At 38.8% G+C, this 19,482-nt stretch overlaps 1 protein-coding gene across 10 annotated transcripts in view; it reads left to right on the top strand.

Annotated features, from left to right (window-relative positions):
* Positions 1-19,482, top strand: part of Lrrc4c (leucine rich repeat containing 4C) — a 1,388,491-nt gene that overhangs the window by 1,209,993 nt on the left and 159,016 nt on the right. For 4 of the 10 annotated variants that reach the window (XM_057780291.1, XM_057780300.1, XM_057780294.1 and 1 more), the window contains exon 1: positions 11,166-13,140. The exons of the other annotated variants lie outside the window; for them this stretch is intronic. The gene's annotated coding sequence lies outside the window, so the exon portion shown is untranslated. Of the gene's footprint in view, positions 1-11,165; positions 13,141-19,482 lie in introns of those variants that run through there. 10 annotated transcript variants of the gene reach the window in all.

Genomic DNA, 19,482 nt, shown 5'->3' with positions numbered 1-19,482 from the left:
TCTGATTATTGCTAAAGTCTTTGAGTTTTGTACATGTTGAATAAGTCATATAGCACAGCTAGGAAATAATAAAACATATCAATCAGGGTGTTGGAGTTAAGATCCAAGCATTTACCCATATCTATGTAGGTAGGATTGAAATTTTCTAATTTTTAAACCTCTAATTCTTCTATATTTTCTGATGTTTTTATTTGATGATATATTAATAAGGCCAGAGACATAACTACTATTTATTTAAGCACATGTTGTTTTTAGACCTTTGGATTAACCCTTTTTAGTACTCTACAATTGGAGTTTTGGTCTAGCTTTTGTTCTTGTTACTATCATTCTTACAGGAATTTTAATGCAAAACTCATGTTCATACTGGGTTCCATTCTATGAATGAAGTATTAGTAAGAAAGTTAAGGTTCAGGCTTCTATGGACTACATTTTCTACACAGGCAAATAAATCTAGGGATTAAAAAAAGACAACGGACAAGTGTTGTACAGAAAATATTAAACAGGTGTCTACTGCAACTGCTCATAAGTGATACGCTATCTTAGAAGATCAGAAAGACCAGTGCCAAAAAAGAACAGATGGAAACATATGCAAAGCCCCATTTGGGCGTAGAAGGAGTCAATACAGAAGGCAAAGTGCAGGGACAGGTGATGTGGGGGTAAAGGTTTAAAAAAAAGGCAGAGCGGAGGTTGAAACCAGCCAAAGAATAATTTGATAAGTCAATATAAGAAATTTTAATTTTACTCCTGGTATCTTTGAATGAATCCTATTCTGTTTCACAAGGAACTATTGTCCTCAAAGACAGATCTGAGTATAGCGAAGAAGTTAAAGATACCAAGAAAAACTAATTTTACTTTGACTTTATCAGTTCATATTTCATGTGAAAATGAGCAAAAGAGCTCCCAAACTCTTTCAGAAGCTTTGTTTCTATCTGAAAGGCATGCTTTTTGACACCTCTATCAATCAGTGGGTGCCATAATCTGCATATTGTGTTACAGAGAGCTGCCATCCTTCTGACTTTTCCTTTTCTTTCTTCTTTTATATTTTTCTTATTCTTCTTGGGAAATTAATTCATGTCATTTTCCTTTGAAATCTGTGGCATTTGACTGCACAGGCACTTAGAGGCACCCTTCTGCGACTGGAGCTTACTTTAATTGCATAGCTTGTCAGCAACACCTGAAGAAAAAGAACCAGCTGCTGGGACCACTGTCAGGGGTATTGGGCGGCAGGTGGAGGAGGAGGGTGCTCATGGAAAGTGGTTTGAGCCAGGTTCATAGGACTGTGTTGAAGGGATCCTGAAAAGTTAGTTTTGGTAAGTGATGCTATCACTTTGATTCTTAGCGTTTTTTTCAACTTTGTATCTTGCTGTGCAAAGAACTTTTGGACAAGTGTTTGTAAGATGTCATCAATTTCACTTTAGAATTTGGATTTTGAAAAATGCACTTAGTGCATTGGTGAGCATTTCCTAAAGTCATTGATGGAGACAACTGATAAGTTTTGTGAAAGGTTGAATAATGTCAATCACATCGTTCTGCTGTTCCACATGAAAGTCTGTCTCCAGGCATAAATAGTCCAATGAAAGACTAAAATGTGAGCACAAAGGTCCAAGCAGCTATGAGCCAAGTGGATCTCAGACTTTAATTCCTTTTAAATCATCAGAATAAATAAATACAGAGTACTTTAGGCTTCCTAACTTTTTATTTTGCCATATGTTAACACAAACCCAAATAAACATAAGAAAAACAATGAAAATCTAATTATAAAAATTTAGGAAAGGATTAATCATCAATTGAAGTGTTTTCATTTTTCACTTTATTTTATTTCATTTATTTTTTTTGTATTATTTTTTTTCTGGCTAACAGAACATAGTCCCACTTTGGTGATGCCACCCCTCCTATTTTGTAGACCAAATAGCTACTCAGAGACAAGGTTTAGAAACTGCAGATTTAATTCAAACACACCATGAAAACCCAGCAGTGACAGGTGCCCTATGCTCCAGGAATGGGAATGGCAGGAAATCAACACTTTCTAAGACAGCTGCCATTGCAGTCTAGAGAGAATTATTTGATGAGTCACTTTCCTATATTGAAAGAGAGTTTAGACAGTGTCCAAATAGAACACCACATGTGTCCAAACACAGATGCTCACTTAATAAATATGCAAATTAGTATTATTTTGTGGATTCTAACACTTGACAGTTCCTAAACCCAGCTCACCCTTTTTAACCGCAGAGCTGCTACATTGTGTAAATCCTCATATTCCTCAATCCTTTTCTCATGAATTTCTAGGGTCCAAGAGAACCTGCTCCTTTTCAAACTCATCAGCACATGTCCCATGCAATGGCGTTAGTAAATCTCAAACTTATGGCATAACTCCTTAATTCAGTGTCCTTAAATAAAATCTCTGTACCTTCCATATAAACTCTTTCAAAAGACAAAAGAGTCCTTGACCTGGCTGTATACTTTGGGCTCATCATTTTTTTTTCTCGTTTTGTATTTTTTTTATTCTTTTTTACTTAAAATTTCCAACTGCTCCCCGTTTCCCATTTCCCTCCCCCTCCTCCCACATATTGCCCCCTCCCCCCGCTCCCCTCCCCCTATCCCCACTCCACTTCTCCTCCCCCTAGTCCACTCCCCCTCCCTCTCGATACTGAAGAGCAGTCCAAATTCCCTGCTCTACATGAAGACCAAGGTCCTCCCACTTCTATCTAGGTCCAGGAAGGTGAGCATCCAAACAGGCTACGCTCCCACAAAGCCAGTTCATGTATTAGGATCGAAACCTAGTGCCATTGTCCTTGGCTTCTCATCAGCCTTCATTGTCCGCCTTGTTCAGAGAGTCCAGTTTCAACCCATGCTTATTCAGTCCCAGTCCAGCTGGCCTTGGAGAGCTCCCAATAGATCAGTTCCACTGTCACAGTGGGTGGGTGCACCCCTCGTGGTCCTGATTTCCTTGCTCATGTTCTCCCTCCTTCTGCTCCTCATTTGGACCTTAAGAGCTCAGACGGTTGATCCTAATTGGGTCTCTGTCTCTCCCTCGATCCATCGCCAGATGAAAGTTCCTGTGCCATTCTCCTTGGCCTCTCGTCAACTCTCATTGTCCACCACATTAAGAGAGTCCGGTTTTATCCCATGTTTTTTTCAGTAGCAGTCCAGCTGGCCTTGGTGAGCTCCCAATAGATCGGCCCCCCTGTCTCAGTGGTTGGGTGCACCCCTCATGGTCCTGACTTCCTTGTTCATGTTCTCTCTCCTTCTGCTCCTCATTATAACCTTGGGAGCTCAGTCCGGTGCTCCAGTGTGGGTCTCTGTCTCTATCTCCATCCATCGCTAGATGAAGGTTCTATGGCGATATGCAAGCTCATCTTTTATCACAAATGCCTGTGAAGTTCCTTACCTGTAGCTGCGGTTTTTCTAATGCAAAAGGAATAAATACCTGTCCAGTTCTAATTTGAGTCTATAAAATTCCAGACTTGGTGCTCATGGCTCAAATCCATGGTTGTTTCTTTGAAACAACTTCACTCTCATTCTGAATATGGACACAAGCACCAGTCTATTCAATATGCAAGTATCTCTATGAGGAGATATAAACTACTAATGCTACAATAGAAAGCACACCAATATAATCAGTGAATATTGTTTAATACATAAATTGACTGGATTGAATTAAATGGCTAGTGTTTATGTGCAAATTTTCATTTAATATCTATTTTTATGAAGGCAAACCTAAAGTTGATGATTTTGATTAATATAAAAGAAAATTTAAAAGCCGGGCGGTGGTGGCGCACGCCTTTAATCCCAGCACTCGGGAGGCAGAGGCAGGCGGATCTCTGTGAGTTCGAGACCAGCCTGGTCTACAAGAGCTAGTTCCAGGACAGGCTCCAAAACCACAGAGAAACCCTGTCTCGAAAAACCAAAAACCAAAAAAAAAAAAAGAAAATTTAAAAAGAAAATATTATTGGAAAGGGAGATGAGCTTTATTATTTATTTATTGCAATTTCAAAATCTTATTATTTGCTAAATATAGCTATAAAAGAATAAAAGCATAAGTTTACATAAGAAAAAAATGCCATGATATTTTAAAATTTGTCTCCTAAAATCAATAAAAATATGCTATTATTTATAAAAATTGAAGTTTATGGCATACAAGTTATTATTTCAATGAAAACTTTAATTACTAAAAAATCTAAAAAAATACATTAAAAATTAATTCTGGAAGACTGTCAATTGAAGATGATAGTAAAATATCAAATATACAATCATTGAACATTCAGCTGTTTTTACTTTGTGCAAAGAAACCACATGTTTGAACATACTTTTTGGTCCTCACATGTTATAGAAATATCTATTCAGTTTTCTACAGATCATATAAAATTAGTTCAGTTGTTAATAGAATGAGAAATTCTACGAAGTCAATCAAGGAAGTACCATGTACACCTGATTGCTGTTTTGGGTAAATCATATTTCCTTGTATTCACTAGGCTTATTTTTCTGGAGTATTATTTTACTCATGAGATAAGTATTTTCATTTTCTGTGTATATATAACAGATTTTTAAAAACAAATCTGAAACACATTCAGGGCATTTTTCCTCTTAAAACTGGTTTGCAAAATAGGGGATCTGAGGAGAGACCTCTGTCAGTAAAGTGTCTGGTGCTAAGTTTAAACATGAGCTTTGTTCCCAAGAACACATATAAAAACATTGGAGCAGCAGTGCATACGTGGAATCTGGGAACTGTGGAGGCCCAGACAAGAGGATCTCTGGGCTTCCTGGTTGCCATACTAAAATTTTAGATTCAGTGAGAGATGCTGGCTTAAGGATATCAGGCAGAGAGTCGTACAATACCCAACTCATCTTTAACCCATGAGTGTATCCACATAAACACACACACACACACAAACAACTTTTAAGGATGTCACTTCATATTTACCTCTGACCTCCACACATATAGTCTCATATATGCATACACATATATAAATATATACGCACACACATACAAGTCCATAAAAGAACACAAATGTATATAAACATTTTGCTCAATAAAAATCTGAGCATTAAAATATTCTGCTATTCTAACAATATAGGCTATCAAATTGGCTGATAGCCTGGAATCACAGAAGTGTCTGAATCTTCAGTGTGAACAGAAGAGAAATGTGAAGCGCTTACCTTCCAGAAAGAACAATGGTAATGTGGCGCGGAAGATAAAGCTATCTTCCTGAATCTGCACTGTGGAACAAATGCTGGAATACAGGGACATTCCTAAGGAGTTGTTTAGAGTCAAATGCTGATTTAGCTGGATAAAATGCAGCTGTCTTCTCAAATTACACAACTGGATTCACACCATCTACTAACTCCTGGTGGGGTTTTAAAGATACCTTTATGGGCAATTTTCTTCCCAGAGCAAAGATTCCTAAATTAGATGGGATCGCTTATGCGTGCACGCAGAAACACACACACAAGCATGCACGCACATGCACGCGCGCGCGCATACACACACACATACTTTAGTATCGACTCACAAGGACTATCTCCCTTCGAAAATGTAGATTAAGGAAATTGTTCTTTGTAAGGTCTAAGGTCACCATTTAAAAAGGTTTTCTACGATATAACTGAATAAAAGTAAACTTTGAACTGAAAAATTGTCATACATTTTTGAAGTCTTTCTTCTTATGACATTAAGTAACTCATACAATTAGTCTTGACACCCAGTGTAGTTTAAATGATAAACACTCCTCCCACTAGTGGTACTTCTTCACTAAATACCCTTGCTTTCCACACTGCTTTGTAATGGATAACTTTCTACGAAGGGTATTATATATACTAGTTTGACAACCACGACTCTGGAGCTCTGAATAGCTAATAACAATTGTATGTGACGGTGAGGAAATTGAATTCAGCCAGCTTCATGGTAACTTTTCTTTCTTTTTTTAAAATAATGCTTATTATCTATCTACCAGCTGCAAAATGGACAAATTGGAGCCATCCCCTGAGTATTTGCACAGAGAGGGTCTTTTACACAGCAAATTGCTCTATAGAAAGCTTCTTCCAAGTTGTCCCATCTAGAGGAAGCTAATGATCTTTTCTTGCCTCTGCAGCTCTTCCCACTAACTTTCTTTTTAATATTGTGATCACATTTAATAATTATTTATGTTGTATGTATGCATATGAATGTGCATTTACCTGTCTACCCATACCTAGAAAAACATAGGAAGTGTCTCCATCAGCCAATCTCTGACTTCTTTAGTGAGACAATGTATCTCATTCAACCTGGAGCTTACTAACTTGACCATAAAAACCACCGAGAAAGCTCCAGAGATAACAGTTGTCTCTGCCTTTTCAGTGCTGGGAATACAACTGAGTACAGTATGCCTAGCTTTTAAGGTTGATGACAGGGAATCGAATTTAGGTCCTGGTACTTGTGCAGCATGGAATTACTAACTAAGCCATCTCTCCACTCTCCTAAATCAACATTAAATTAGTATAACTACTATCTATCAGTTTTTCCCACCCAACTAAGTAGACAGTTCATTTATTAAATCATTCAAAATTTATTAAGAGGCAAAAAGTCAGACATGTCATCAGCAATCTGAGTCTTGATGAATATTAAAGTCACTAATTTCTCTTCAAACTGACTATACCCAGTGTGTGGTTTCTTGTTGTTGTATATGGAACAGATTTTGTTTTCCTTTATCATTCACTTCTTCAGACTTTCTCATTTGTTTTTTGCCTTTCCCAACTAGGTCTAGACAGGGATATAACAGAAAAAAAGAAACAAACATAACAAAAGTGTATCTAAGAACTCTAGTCAGTTTTGTAAAATAAAAAAAAAATGATAGGGAAATAAAGGAAACATTTCGATGTTGTCAAAGAAAAGTGCTGTCCAGAGGAATTAATGATGTCCTCTTAATGTCAAAAGATGTCATCAGGGAAGTGTGGTACCCAGGAATTAGTGATATCTTCCACAACAGCTGCCACATAGTAAGGGATTAGTATACATCTTTTAGAATGCAACAAATGATTCTAACATGGGTATTTATCTTGTCTGGAGAGTCCAGAGACCATGAAAGAAGGCAGGTGTTTGTGAAGGGTAGAAGATGTGACAGATTACAATTGCTCTGATTCTTCACTCTTTTCATCTATGCAGTATCTAGTTTCTATACTTTCGAGGTGGGAAGGTAGGCTCATTCTTCTATGAAGTAATTTGTTTTGAGCCATGGAAAGTTAAAAGAGTTGATTTATACATGATACTTTAAAAATATCAGAATTACTGCTTAACTTATCCCTGACAGACCTTCTGACTCATGAGGGGAAAAAACAAAAACAGATTATTACTGTTTCCAGTTAACAGGTTATCAAGCATGTATTATGCATCACTTAATCTGAAACTATATATTTTCTGATAAAACCATGCTTGATGGTAGCCTTTTCTCTCTGCTTCAATATTTCAAACATTTTACTTTCTAACACTTTACTAACAATATTGATGAAAATATTAGATAAAATGAAAATAATGAATGTGAAAATGTAGCTCAATTGTACCTATTATTACAAAAATAATTATTTGTAGTGTTGTATGCCTACAGGCTCACCACTGGGGCGGGGGGAGAGGTAGAAGGATCAGAAGTTTAAGGTCATCATCAATTGCACTGTGTGTTTGGGGTCACTTGTCTTGAAGAAAAAAAAATGAACATATATAGATACTTACACTCTAATACCATAGTCTTAGATATCCACGCACACAGCCAGGGGAAAATATTATAAATATAGGTAAATGCTCTTGGGCTAGCATTAGAGGGACAGGAATGAGTTATTTCTATACATAGCAAAGATTTGTTTGCAGCCTCGGTATCTGAAGGGAAGTAATTCTGCCAAGCCAAGCATTTATTTAACCTGATCTCTGGATCTGGATCCCTGAAACTGGTGTTATAATAATATCAATTTCATAAAGTTATTGAGATTATTGAGAGTAGGTCATGAGTAGAAATGTGTAACCTACCTTGAACCAAGCTTGGTATTTTAAGCTGTCATTAAACACTAGTTGTTATAACTAACATTAAAATCTAAGATATAACAAACAGCAAATTTCTATGGGATAAGTATTGAGTTTTGGAGTAGTCATCATAAAAGGAATATATTGGAAATGAACAATTATCAACTAGATGCAAGCATACCTAGACTTTAGGATCCTCATGAGTATTAGCAAGAAGCTAAGCATATACAGTTGTTGGGATGTCTTCTATTTCTTTGAGAAGCAGTGTCTATGTTATATTGCCCACATATGCACACAAAAAATAGATTTTAATATCAAAGTAATTTTTAAGTTAGTTTAATGGGTTTAATTCACATTACTATGTGTGTGAATTACAGAAGCAAATTTGATGCCATTATTACCTGTATATAATAGAATTGAAACTAAAATAAAGAATATTTACTTTTGGGATTTCTATCATAAAATAGACTCTGTGTGTGTGTGTGTGTGTGTGTGTGTGTGTGTACACTATGCCTTGACAGACTGGCCTACCATGCCTTAAATCTGATTAGCAGCACAACATACACAGTCTTATTCGCTTTATTTTTAAACAAAGTTACTAAATTCATGCTATTTGTTGTTTTGATTACAAGGTGCTGTCCCCTGCTGTTTGTTAAAGATTATGCCAGTTCGCATCACCAGTCCAGAGAAATAATAAGACAATTTTATTTTACTCATATGTCTAAACATCAAAAGAAAATAAAATGTGGAATTCTGTGTATACACAGAAGAAACTACTGTGGTAGGTAGCGTCCCTCCCCATCTTCCCCAGCCATCTCTGTCCACTGACCTTTAATTCTAGACAGGATTTTGGTAACAAGAAGTACTGATGAGTGGGAAGCATGAGGATGAGACGGGTTACTTACTAGGCAATTAATCCTTCTAAAGGAGGGCTTCTGAAGAATCTTACCTAAACATATTCATCTATTGGCCATAACTGACAGCTCTGCAGTATAACTATCTACACTTTTGTGTCTTAGCACCTGAATTTGCATGTGCGCTTTTATGATGTTCCCCCTTGTTGATTCCTTATTTCAGTTCATTTTAACTAATGCCACACAGCAGCTAATATGGCGGGAAGCAGCAATGGAATTTCCATACAGTGCTACAACTCACCTCTGGGGATCCATAATAATCACAGCCTGCGTGATCTTGACTGTCTTGACAGGCTGCTCTTCATATTACTAAAACCTAGTCATTTATGTGAAACTAGCAAAACTGAAATCAGCTAGACTGATTAATATTTGGCGGTCATTTACCAAGCATATCATTTGTCATTTCACTTTGTCTTCAAAATGTTTCAGGAACTTGTTTGAATATTAAATAGAGTGATGTAATAAAGAAGATGCAAACTACTATACATATATGTGATATATGTATATCATATTACATATTCAATTAATAATTGACTTTGAATGCAAAAATATGAATACCAACTAACCAATTCAGTGTCTTATAGAGCAAATCAGAAACTGTGGTTCTTCAGTTTGTAATGAGAAGCTAAGCAGACCTGGGAAATTTTTCTAGTTCCTGCTTCCCTACTTAGCACTCTTCCTTTTCTTTTGAGAGATTTCTTTGCTCTGAAGGGTGATAAAGATGTCTAGCAAGCATCTAGTATACTCCATTTTGATAAACAAATATGGTCTACTAGTGTTTGTGAAGCAAAACATGTAACATCCGAACATCCACTTAAATATAAAAGCATTAACTCCTCCACAAATTCACATTATATATGAGTTGCAACTATATAAAAGCTCTTGAAAACATTGGGAGCCATAAGCAATTGCAGCTGAATGTGAAAGAAGGGTATTTTCCTTAGCAGGTCGGGACCTCTGAAACACATATTACAATTTCTTCATCTTCAAACAAATGTATAAAAATAAACTTTCAAAGTCCAAAGAAGTAACAAAATAGTGCATTGCATATAGTATACAATGTATTAATATTATACAACAAAGAATAGAAAAGAACATTTGGAATGAACTTCAATAAATCTCTGATGTTTCCATAGTAGCACAAAAGTTCTCTCCTTGTCTTTTTGCTCTGTTTTACTTCTCTTTATCATTATCACATTCTATTTAACTCTGTTTAAACCCAAGAGAATCTTTTTAGTGCTAGAAAAGAAATAAAATTCAGCCTGAAGATCTTTACTGGGAGAAGGGGAAACAGAAATCTTTATTTATTTTTCATCGTCAATAAGCATGATCTCTAATTGTTACATTCCTTATTCCTGATTTCATTAGTCTCATATCTCAAATAACATGCTTGACAGGCATGTTAAGTGGCTGCAGCTCATGGAAAGAGCTTTGTGATCATTATAAAGCAGAGACGAGTGGCAAAACAAATACCTATTCATGTCACTGTTCTATGGTCTGGGTCCCTGCTTCTTAGGAAATGCAGTGGAGCTGAAATATGCCAAGCGTTCCTCTAACACGAGTTGATGGAAAAGCCCACATCCAAGAGCTAGGGATGCTGGAATTGAGTTGTCAAGCTGTCCTGAATGTCTCCTACAAACTGAACAGGCCAATTTACTGCAACACTGCATAGGCTGAAGGCTCCTATCTCGCCTTTACACTTGTTTCCTCCTGGAGGGATTAACCTGCTCTCCCATGCTCTCCCTCTCTAGTAGCTCTTGAGGTACCCAGGTTCCTCTCCGCGCCCCCCCCCCCCCAGCCCTCATGAACTACTTCTTTGTAGGAACCGAGGCTTAATCCCTTCCTTGGGACCACCTGCAGTACTTCCTAGAGAGACTCTTACCATCCAATCCGAAATCAAAGCTTTGTGTTTGTTAATACTTTTGAATCCAGTGGTGATTCGATTTCAATGTATTCTCCTATGTACTTCAAAACTCTTGGCTTTCGGGATGAAAACAGACAAGCTTTTAAAAATAAAAATAAAAATGATAACTCCCACACAGCCTGAATTTCATTCCTGATTGCTAGCCACTGACAGTGAGGGGCACGCTTTAAAACGGCGTTCTTCCGACTGTTCCCTCCAGGTGGCAGCAATGCCACACCTCAGAGTCTCCAATCCCCTCTTCCCTGACTTCAAGTGTTAATGCAATTGACCAATCACTGCTAAGATGATGGGAGGTAATTGGGTAATTGTATTTTACTGATCTCTAGCGGAGAAAGGGAACGGGAAAGGGGCAAGAAAGAGGACCAGAGAAGGGGAAGAGACTGCAGTCTGGGTACGCTTTGGGGAGCCTGGACCCTAAGTAACAGGATTCGGCATTGGTGGAGAGAAAAGTCTAGACTGGCAGACGCTGCCAACCACTCAGGGAGCGCATTCTTTTATCTGGAGAGAGAGGAGAGGGAGAAGGCAGAGTTCATGCCGAAGTGGATGGAAGGGGATCCGGGTTTCCCCGGCACAGGGAGTCGCGAGTCGGGACTATGGCACTGAGACCCGCGCGGAGCAGCTGCGCGCCCGAGGACGCGTCTCCTCGCGGGGGACCAGCGGGCGTCAGGAAAGACTGCGCACAGAGGAACCAACTTGTGGCTCCAGACCATCCTCAACGCAGCTGGAAATGAGATCAAAGCTGCAGTTTCATTCCAGAAGGATGAGAGGAGCCAGTGATTAGGGATTTTTTTTTTAACCCTCTTCGTTCCCGTTTCGTCGTTTTCTCTTACCCCCCCCCCTTTTTTTTTGCTTTTAAATATATGTTTGTTTGTTTTCTTCTTTTTTCAAATTTACCTAACACTACGTCAGTCCCGTCACATTGCTTTCCCCGTACGAAATAAAAGCCCAGTCTGAACTTCGACCGCCCGGGAGACTCGAGATCTGCGACCAGCTGATGGAGAAGGGGACACCCGTGCTGGCAGTGGCCGCTGGAGAGGGACCGCATCACGCGTCTCTCTGGTGATCCCTGCCCTGATCGCCGAGTTCAGCAATACCTGGAGGACCTGGACCCTGTACTGCGGGTGGGGGAGGGGACTCAGTGAAAGCCACCCTGAGCCTTAAGAAAAAGTAGCTGACCGGGGGCGGAACGGGGTTTGTTCTTGACAGCTGACGGAGCCTTGAAATTTTCCTCCTCTACCTCCGCCCCCTCCCCCGCCCCCGCCCCCCGCACTCCATTTAACGTGAGATTATGAAATCGCAGAGGCGGTGGAGGGAAGGCGACAGGATCTAACAGGGAGTTTGGAGGGGCGAGGGGGAAGGTGGCTGGCTGGGTGGCTGAAATCAAAAATCCAATTGCGCACTGGGTTGTGATGAGAAATCTAATCAGATCTTCGACGAAGGGGCCGGCCGGAAGGGTAGCCGGTGGGGGCAGTTGATCCCCAAATTATCCGAAGGGAGAGCTGGGGACTGGAATCAAGGATGTAAAGAAAGACTTTTTTGTTCCTTTTTTTTTCTTTCTTTTCTTTTTTCTTTTTCTTTTTTACCTCCCCGGATGAGGTGGCTGTTGGGTGCCTTGCTAAAATGAAGAATGCGGGACGCAGCTCTCTCTTGGAGCAGAACGCAGAGGATAAACTGATTGTGCCAGAAAGAAGAAAGAATGAAGCTTTTTCTTGTGAGACCTGGATCGTGACATAAATGTGTATATGGCCACACGGGGAGCATTGAGGGAAAAAATGAAATAAGCTGATGTCAGACCTGCGGGGTTTAGTGTGTTCTGACATAAATAAATAATCATAAAATAGCTGTCCCCCTCCCCCAAGGATGTTTGGAAATGGAGAACTGAGGATACACAAAGAAAAAGTGTGTTCATTTTTTTTTTCTTTAAAGGAGAAAGTACGCCAAGGAGATATTTTTGAAATGAAAAGTTTGGGGGCATTTTTAGGAAAGTAAAGACCTGATATATATATACATATTTTTTCTCTTTGAATTTCCCACAAGAAAGAGAGAAAATTAATAATAGATCTGCAAAAAAATTTCACTGAAGAAAAGTTGACCGTGGAGGAACGAAGCATTGATTGGGAAAGAAATCAGCAGAGGACTCTTGGATTGGTGCCCATGTTGACTAAAACTGAAGGATAATTGCAGTTGGATCTTTTTTTCTTCACCAACCTCCTTTTCGTTTTCTTTTTCTTTTCCTTTTTGGTGTCAAGACCGTACGTTCTTTCTTGTTCTTAACCACCTGGATTTCCCTCGGGATGTAGCTGTGCTGAGTCTGAAATACAGTGAGTGATCCTAATTTTCTTATTTATCGGTGAAGAAAATGTTCATTAATTGAATGTTCTGCTTCTTTTCCCTCTCCCTCCCCCTCTTCTGTGGTTTTCAAGGACCTGGCTACTGGGAACAAGCAAATGAGGGACAGGGTGGCCCACGCAGTTGTTCCAGCAAGCTGTGCTCACTGATAAGCTGGACTGCTGTAGCGATGCAGGTTGTCTGCATTCTAAGCAAATGCCTTTGCAAATGTTCAGGAAGGAGAAAGGGGAATCTCTCCATGAAAGCCCATTGCAGTGTGGGGTGCTGATGCAAGTGATTGACACTCTAGAATGGATTTGAGTTACAAGAAAGCCCCAGACTCAGAAGCCCAAGTGTTAGTTATTGAAAATTGAAGGGATCCAATTTAAATTTCAATATCCAACCTGACACTGCAGATCAACAGAATGTATTAACACAAAACTATGATAATAAAGCAGGTGGAGGATGGCTTGTGGTAGTGGGTAGGATGGCTGGGATGGTGTTGAAGGAGGGAATGGCACAGCAGGGGAAGTGATGGAGCACAGACTGCACTTCTCACAGTCTCCTGCATTCCCTTTTCCTAATGTGGTCTTTGCATCCCTGGAGTATTCAGTGGTCGAGCTATGACTGAAGCAGGGAGCACCCTTCATTCCACTTCTTGTAACTTAAGAATCCCTTAGATAACAGAAAATCTGCAAACTGATTGTAGATGACATAGGGGGTTGGCATGGGCTTTACCAGGGACCTTCCAAACACCACTGCGAAACAGCTTCAGGAAAAGGCAGACATTTAGCATCCTTTGGTAACTTAGAAAGGAAGACCAAAGGAAAAATTTATGTGTTGAGCTCCAAGGCTTATCCTGGGCCAGCTTTGCTTTGAAGTAAAGAAGGCAAAGAAAACAACAACAACAAAATAAGTAAATAATAAATAAATAAAAGAGAATGTTGTAAGAGACTTGAGAGGCTGGGGCCTAGGGGATTGATTACCTTCATCCTCGTCCCCCATTTCTGCCAGTCTTCAAGCTTGCCTGTTGTACAGAATGATCCAAGCCCCACCCCTGAGACTCTTCTGTATTCCTCTCTGAATGTTTCTATTAGAATCATGAACTCATGTAACTTTAGAGCCAGGTCAGATATTACATGTCAACCAAAGAATAAACTGAGGCCGAGAGAAACCGTAATTATTTGGTTAATGACCAAACAGTCTGAGACAAGTGACTCACACAAACCTCACAGAAGCAGACAAGTTTTGAATCCAAACTAGGAAAGATTCTGGCGCATATAGGGTGATTACAGCTGCCATTTTTATTCAGAGATGAAAGAAAGGCACAGTGGTCTAGAGAAGGTGAAGTAAACTTCTGCCAATGTAGACATCAAGAGTCGTAGGTGCCAACATCCCTCCCCTCCCCTCCCCTCCCCTCCCCTCCCCTCCTCTCCTCTCCTTTCACCTTCACTCTTCCTGTTGACTGGTTCACAAAACTCTGGCTTTAAAATATTTGAAATCCCAGAAGATCCACAAGTCTGAAATATCCCAAAGGAGATGGAAGGCAGCTGCCTCCTGGGTACCCTGTTAGTGCTGGGCACATTTCCTGCTGAGAGTGGTAGACTCTAGAGAGTCATTAAGGAACTGTGGAGTTAGATTTATATTAGAGAGGTGATAATAGAAACCAGAAACACCCTGCTAATAGCTTCCAAATCTGTTCTTTCTCTCCCATCATCCGTTCTTCTCCTTTCTGCTACTCTTTAACTGAGGTATCCTGCAGCCCAAAACTTGCCTAATTTATTTTTCTAGGTACATGTTTACTGCTGGGACACACAGATTCTTTTGGAATTTACCAACCTATGAAAGTCAAAGACTTTTTTTTTCCTTCCAGACCTCTTTGTATAAAGGCTTCTGTATATTTTATCATTCTCTCACTCAGTCTCTCTCTCCCTCCCCCCCCCCGTGTGTGTGTGTGTGTGTGTATTTGATATGCTTTATATGGTCATTGTTCTTGATTCAGCATCTTTGGTCATGTAATAATGACTCAAGCTATACAAAGTTGTTGATCAGTTTCAACTTAGTACAAATGACATAGAAGTAGAGAAGAAAATGTATCTTGATGCTTTTTTTTTTCTTTGTAGTTCAACTTCAGAGTTTAACTGCAAAACCTGCATTGCAAGTATGTTGTGTTTGCCATTAGGGAGATTTAGGTCTACTCCTCTTTGCTTTAAAATTTTTCTCAGTACTAAACACTACCCTGGATTCAACCACAAATTTCATTTTTCTTTTCAACATTGTTGTAGCTTTACTAGCCCCCTCCTTTCTTACACAAGCAAGGAAATGTTCCCGAGGAGGAAAGGAAAAACAAAAGAATCTGACATCTGTGCTGAAATGTAGCTCCCTCTACTCGCACTGACAAGCCATCTCAAGGAGTCCTTCTTAAGGTGACTCACTTGGCCCACATCACTCTTGAGTGCTCAGGCAGAGTTTGGGAATAAGCTCTTCTGCAGTTTGTGCAAGTTGTTCATGGAATAGGAAAGAAACAGTGTGGATGGTGGAGCTGCAATGCTACCTAGTCACTTGGTTTCAGATGAAGTTGGCCACTCAGTATTTGTGAGTGGGTAGGTATATCCAACAGTCTGATGATGGCCACAGTCCCAGAAAACTGATTGTTTGTACTAGTTTTAAAAATATTTCAAAATTCTTCCTCTTTAAACCTAATAGCTGTGCCCTTTGGGCAACCGTTTAAATTTCCCAATCCCTCATTTTTCTTTTCTTTTGGCTATGCGTTAGGCATTAACATCTAATCCCTTGTTAAATTAGATGTTTTGTAGATTATAAGTGATGTGGTGCAAAGCCTGTGCACAATGACTTCTCTCAGGCTATCTCTCTGTCGGCCGTGATCTCTCTGTCTGCTGTGGTCACTCTTGAGGGAGTTCATGTGTATCCACTTCCTGAGGATGAATGAATTTTGATCAAGTACTTTAAGGATCTACCGGTTACACTCAAGCACAGTGACTACGGGACTGAGCTTGTTAGACTTTCTTCCCAAGGACTTACCAAATAAATTGTTTAAAATACAACATTTAATTTATAAAACGCTGTTTAGAACAAAATCTGAACAACAAATGCTTAAATAATAATTTAGGCATAATAAAAGAATGCTGTAACTGTTTCTATAGTGCTGTGTACTTTTAAAGCTTCATAGGGGAACTTTGGAATTTAAGTGTCATTTGGTTACATATCTTGGTCTGAAATGCCTAAGCAAAGACAAATATGTCTGCAAATACATAGTTTAAATGAAATGTGCATCATTCCATCCCAGCTATTAAGGACCCTAGTTTCACTATCTGGCTAAGGTTTTCCTATTCACAGCAAGTCTAACTCTAACTGCATAACGTATTTTCTCTGTTAAAAACAGAAGATTCAATCTGTGCATGGGAACAGATGAAGTAGCAGACATTTTTAAGACTTAATACTGGGATATGAAATAGAAGACAAATTTGCCAGTGGTCTAAACAGTGGATCTTGATCATGGTTTGTAATTTTCTTGACTCTCATCGTAGTTCTGTGTTTTGCCCGTTTCCTTAGTGGTCTTCCTAAGAACTTTCTTTGCTTTGCCAATAACAAAAAATGGTCTTAGTCCTTAATTACCATGTTTGTTGACATCTCCATCATATGTGCATTATACTGCATCATACTTGTATAATAATCTTGAAAACATGACTTTTTGGACTTTGATTACTAACCTCTCAAAAACAAAATCTGGCTAGTTTTGGAAAGGCCTCCTACGATTCATAATTTTCCCTTCTCATATAAAAATATAATGTGGAAATCTTCACCATTTGGTGTATTTTCCTTTGTGTGTGTGTTTTCTAAAAATGACAGGGAAATCAGAATTCGGATGCCTGTGTTCAAGGTGAGCTTAAATAGTTAGCATCACAGGTCCACATGAATCACAGGTGCCGTTTAACCTATTTCAACCTATTTGCTTATCTGTAAATCAGAGGTAAGATAACCACATAAAACTGGCTATTAGGAAAATTAAATCAGGTTCCTTTATGTTGTGTACTGCAAGCATTCAATAATTCTGCACTTAAATTGATCATGTTTGGTCTATGTTCAGGGAGTGTATGGCTTACAAACAGTAGTAGAACAGATATCGTTGAGAAGGAGAACTTCATTTCTACTCACTTTGACAAACAGGTGGGAATACATTTGTATCAATGTGCTGGTTATGTTATCTTGACAGAAACTACTCACCTGGGATTCAGAATCCTGAACTGAGAAATTGCTTGACCAGATTGGTCTGTGTGTATGTCTGTCAGGTATTGTCTTGATTTGTGGTTGCTGCATAATAGCTCAGCCTACTGTGGCAGGTACCATCATTGTAATATAGTCAAGGGTTATATAAGAATACTTATATGGCTGAGCCATAGGGACCAAACTAGTAAACTGCATTCCTCCATGGTCTCTACTTCAATTCCTTCCTATAGGTTCCTGCCTTGATTTCTGTCTCAGCTTTCCTGGATGGTGGACTCTAACCTGTAAACTAAAATACACATCTTTCTGCCCAAATTGCTCTTGGTCATGCAGTCTATTGCAGCACAGAAAGTAAACTAGAATAATCACGCACCAGTCATATGACGTTAAAGCACCCTTATTACTATCTCAAGGAATGTATCAGTCATCAAAGTGCCAAATACATTCTGTGCAATATGGATAATGTACTCTGTGTCCATGCATACTTTGGCTGGATTATCAAGAGCTTTATATCCTAGATACCAAAAGTTAACTGGTTAAATAATATCTTAGAACTCTCCAGGCTGGGGGGATGGGGATCAAGAATCTACCATGTCTTTGTTATTTTCAAATTTATTTCACTCTATAAGCATTAACTTGGCATACAAAATTGAGTCTGCTGGATGAGACAAGTGACTCACTCTGAGTACTTTTCTCTGTCATGTTCTCAGCACCTGAGAATTCCTAAATGTAAAACACAGACTGTTTTTTATTTGTTTTGTTTTGTTTTTCAAGACAGGGTTTCTCTGTAGTTTTGGAGTCTGTCCTGGACCTTGCTCCTGTAGACCAGGCTGGCCTTGAACTCACAGAGACCCTCCTGCCTCTGCCTCCCGAGTTCTGGGATTCAAGGCATGTACCACCACCGCCTAGCTTAAAACACAGTTTTTTGATAGCTAACTGGGCTTCACTGAATCTCTTCCTGTAATAGATTCACATATGTGCACCTACTTGTAAGCATGCATACCCTTGAAGATGTACACACATATACACACAAGGAAGATTGTTCTCACAAATCTATAAAAGGTTAATAAAAAGTGCTCATTAATGTTCTGACTCGACACTACAGAAAAAGGGAGGGAAAGATTATCTTTTATTAGAAGTACTGAAGTCTGAACCTTGTATGATCTAGTACATTTTTTTTCTTATTTTTCACTGTTGTCCTGGATGGGCATGTGATATTTGAAACACTTCATACTAACATTCCTGACCTTGTAGTTTTTTGTTTGTTTGCTTTCTGTTCAACAAGATTTTAAAATAATGTTACTTCAAGCACTAGGACCCTGATATTCAGTTCATAGTTAACCGTCTAGGAATTCAGGTATCCTGGAAATTAAAAACATATGATGTTTGATATCAGGAAATGAGTGACTACCAGGTAAATGCGAATAGCACAGCGTACTACCCTTGCAGACACATGGACCAAAAAGAAAGGAGATAACTGAAGAATTTTCAATTGATTTATTATGACTTCAGAATAGAAAAATATTATGTTCCAACTTTCTTTCAGCACCTGCTCATTGTTTGGTCCTAGACTGCCAGTTAGACCCAATAAACCTCAGTTATTCACACTGCAAAATGAGATATATTTTTTTCCTTTTTTTATAGTCACTTCAGGAAAACCAAGATATACAGCATTTGATACGTGGGTAATACTCAAATAGAGAGATGTGTAATAAACAGCTCACTATCTTTCCTGTGCAATCCAGTTATTTACTGGGGTAATAGAAACACTTGACAGATATGAGTGTTTCGTCTTCTGTCTACTGACCATGGAAATATGGAAATTTTTTGTCACTTGACAGATATGAGTGTTTCGTCTTCTATCTACTGACCATGGAAATATGGAAATTTTTTTGTCACTTGACAGATATGAGTGTTTCGTCTTCTATCTACTGACCATGGAAATATGGAATTTTTTTGTCAACTCTATGTCATAATACATATTACTTTATACAATGTCAGTAAAATCATAATGAAGCTTGTAAATGTTTTAAAAAGCACTTATATGATGTAAATATGTTTTTGTTTCAACTTTGGTATAGGCTTATAGT

This window comes from Chionomys nivalis, chromosome 9 (assembly GCF_950005125.1).
Source record: "Chionomys nivalis chromosome 9, mChiNiv1.1, whole genome shotgun sequence".
NCBI lineage: Eukaryota > Metazoa > Chordata > Mammalia > Rodentia > Cricetidae > Chionomys > Chionomys nivalis.
Note: the sequence above shows the minus strand (reverse complement) of the source record. Positions and strands in the feature narration are given on the sequence as shown.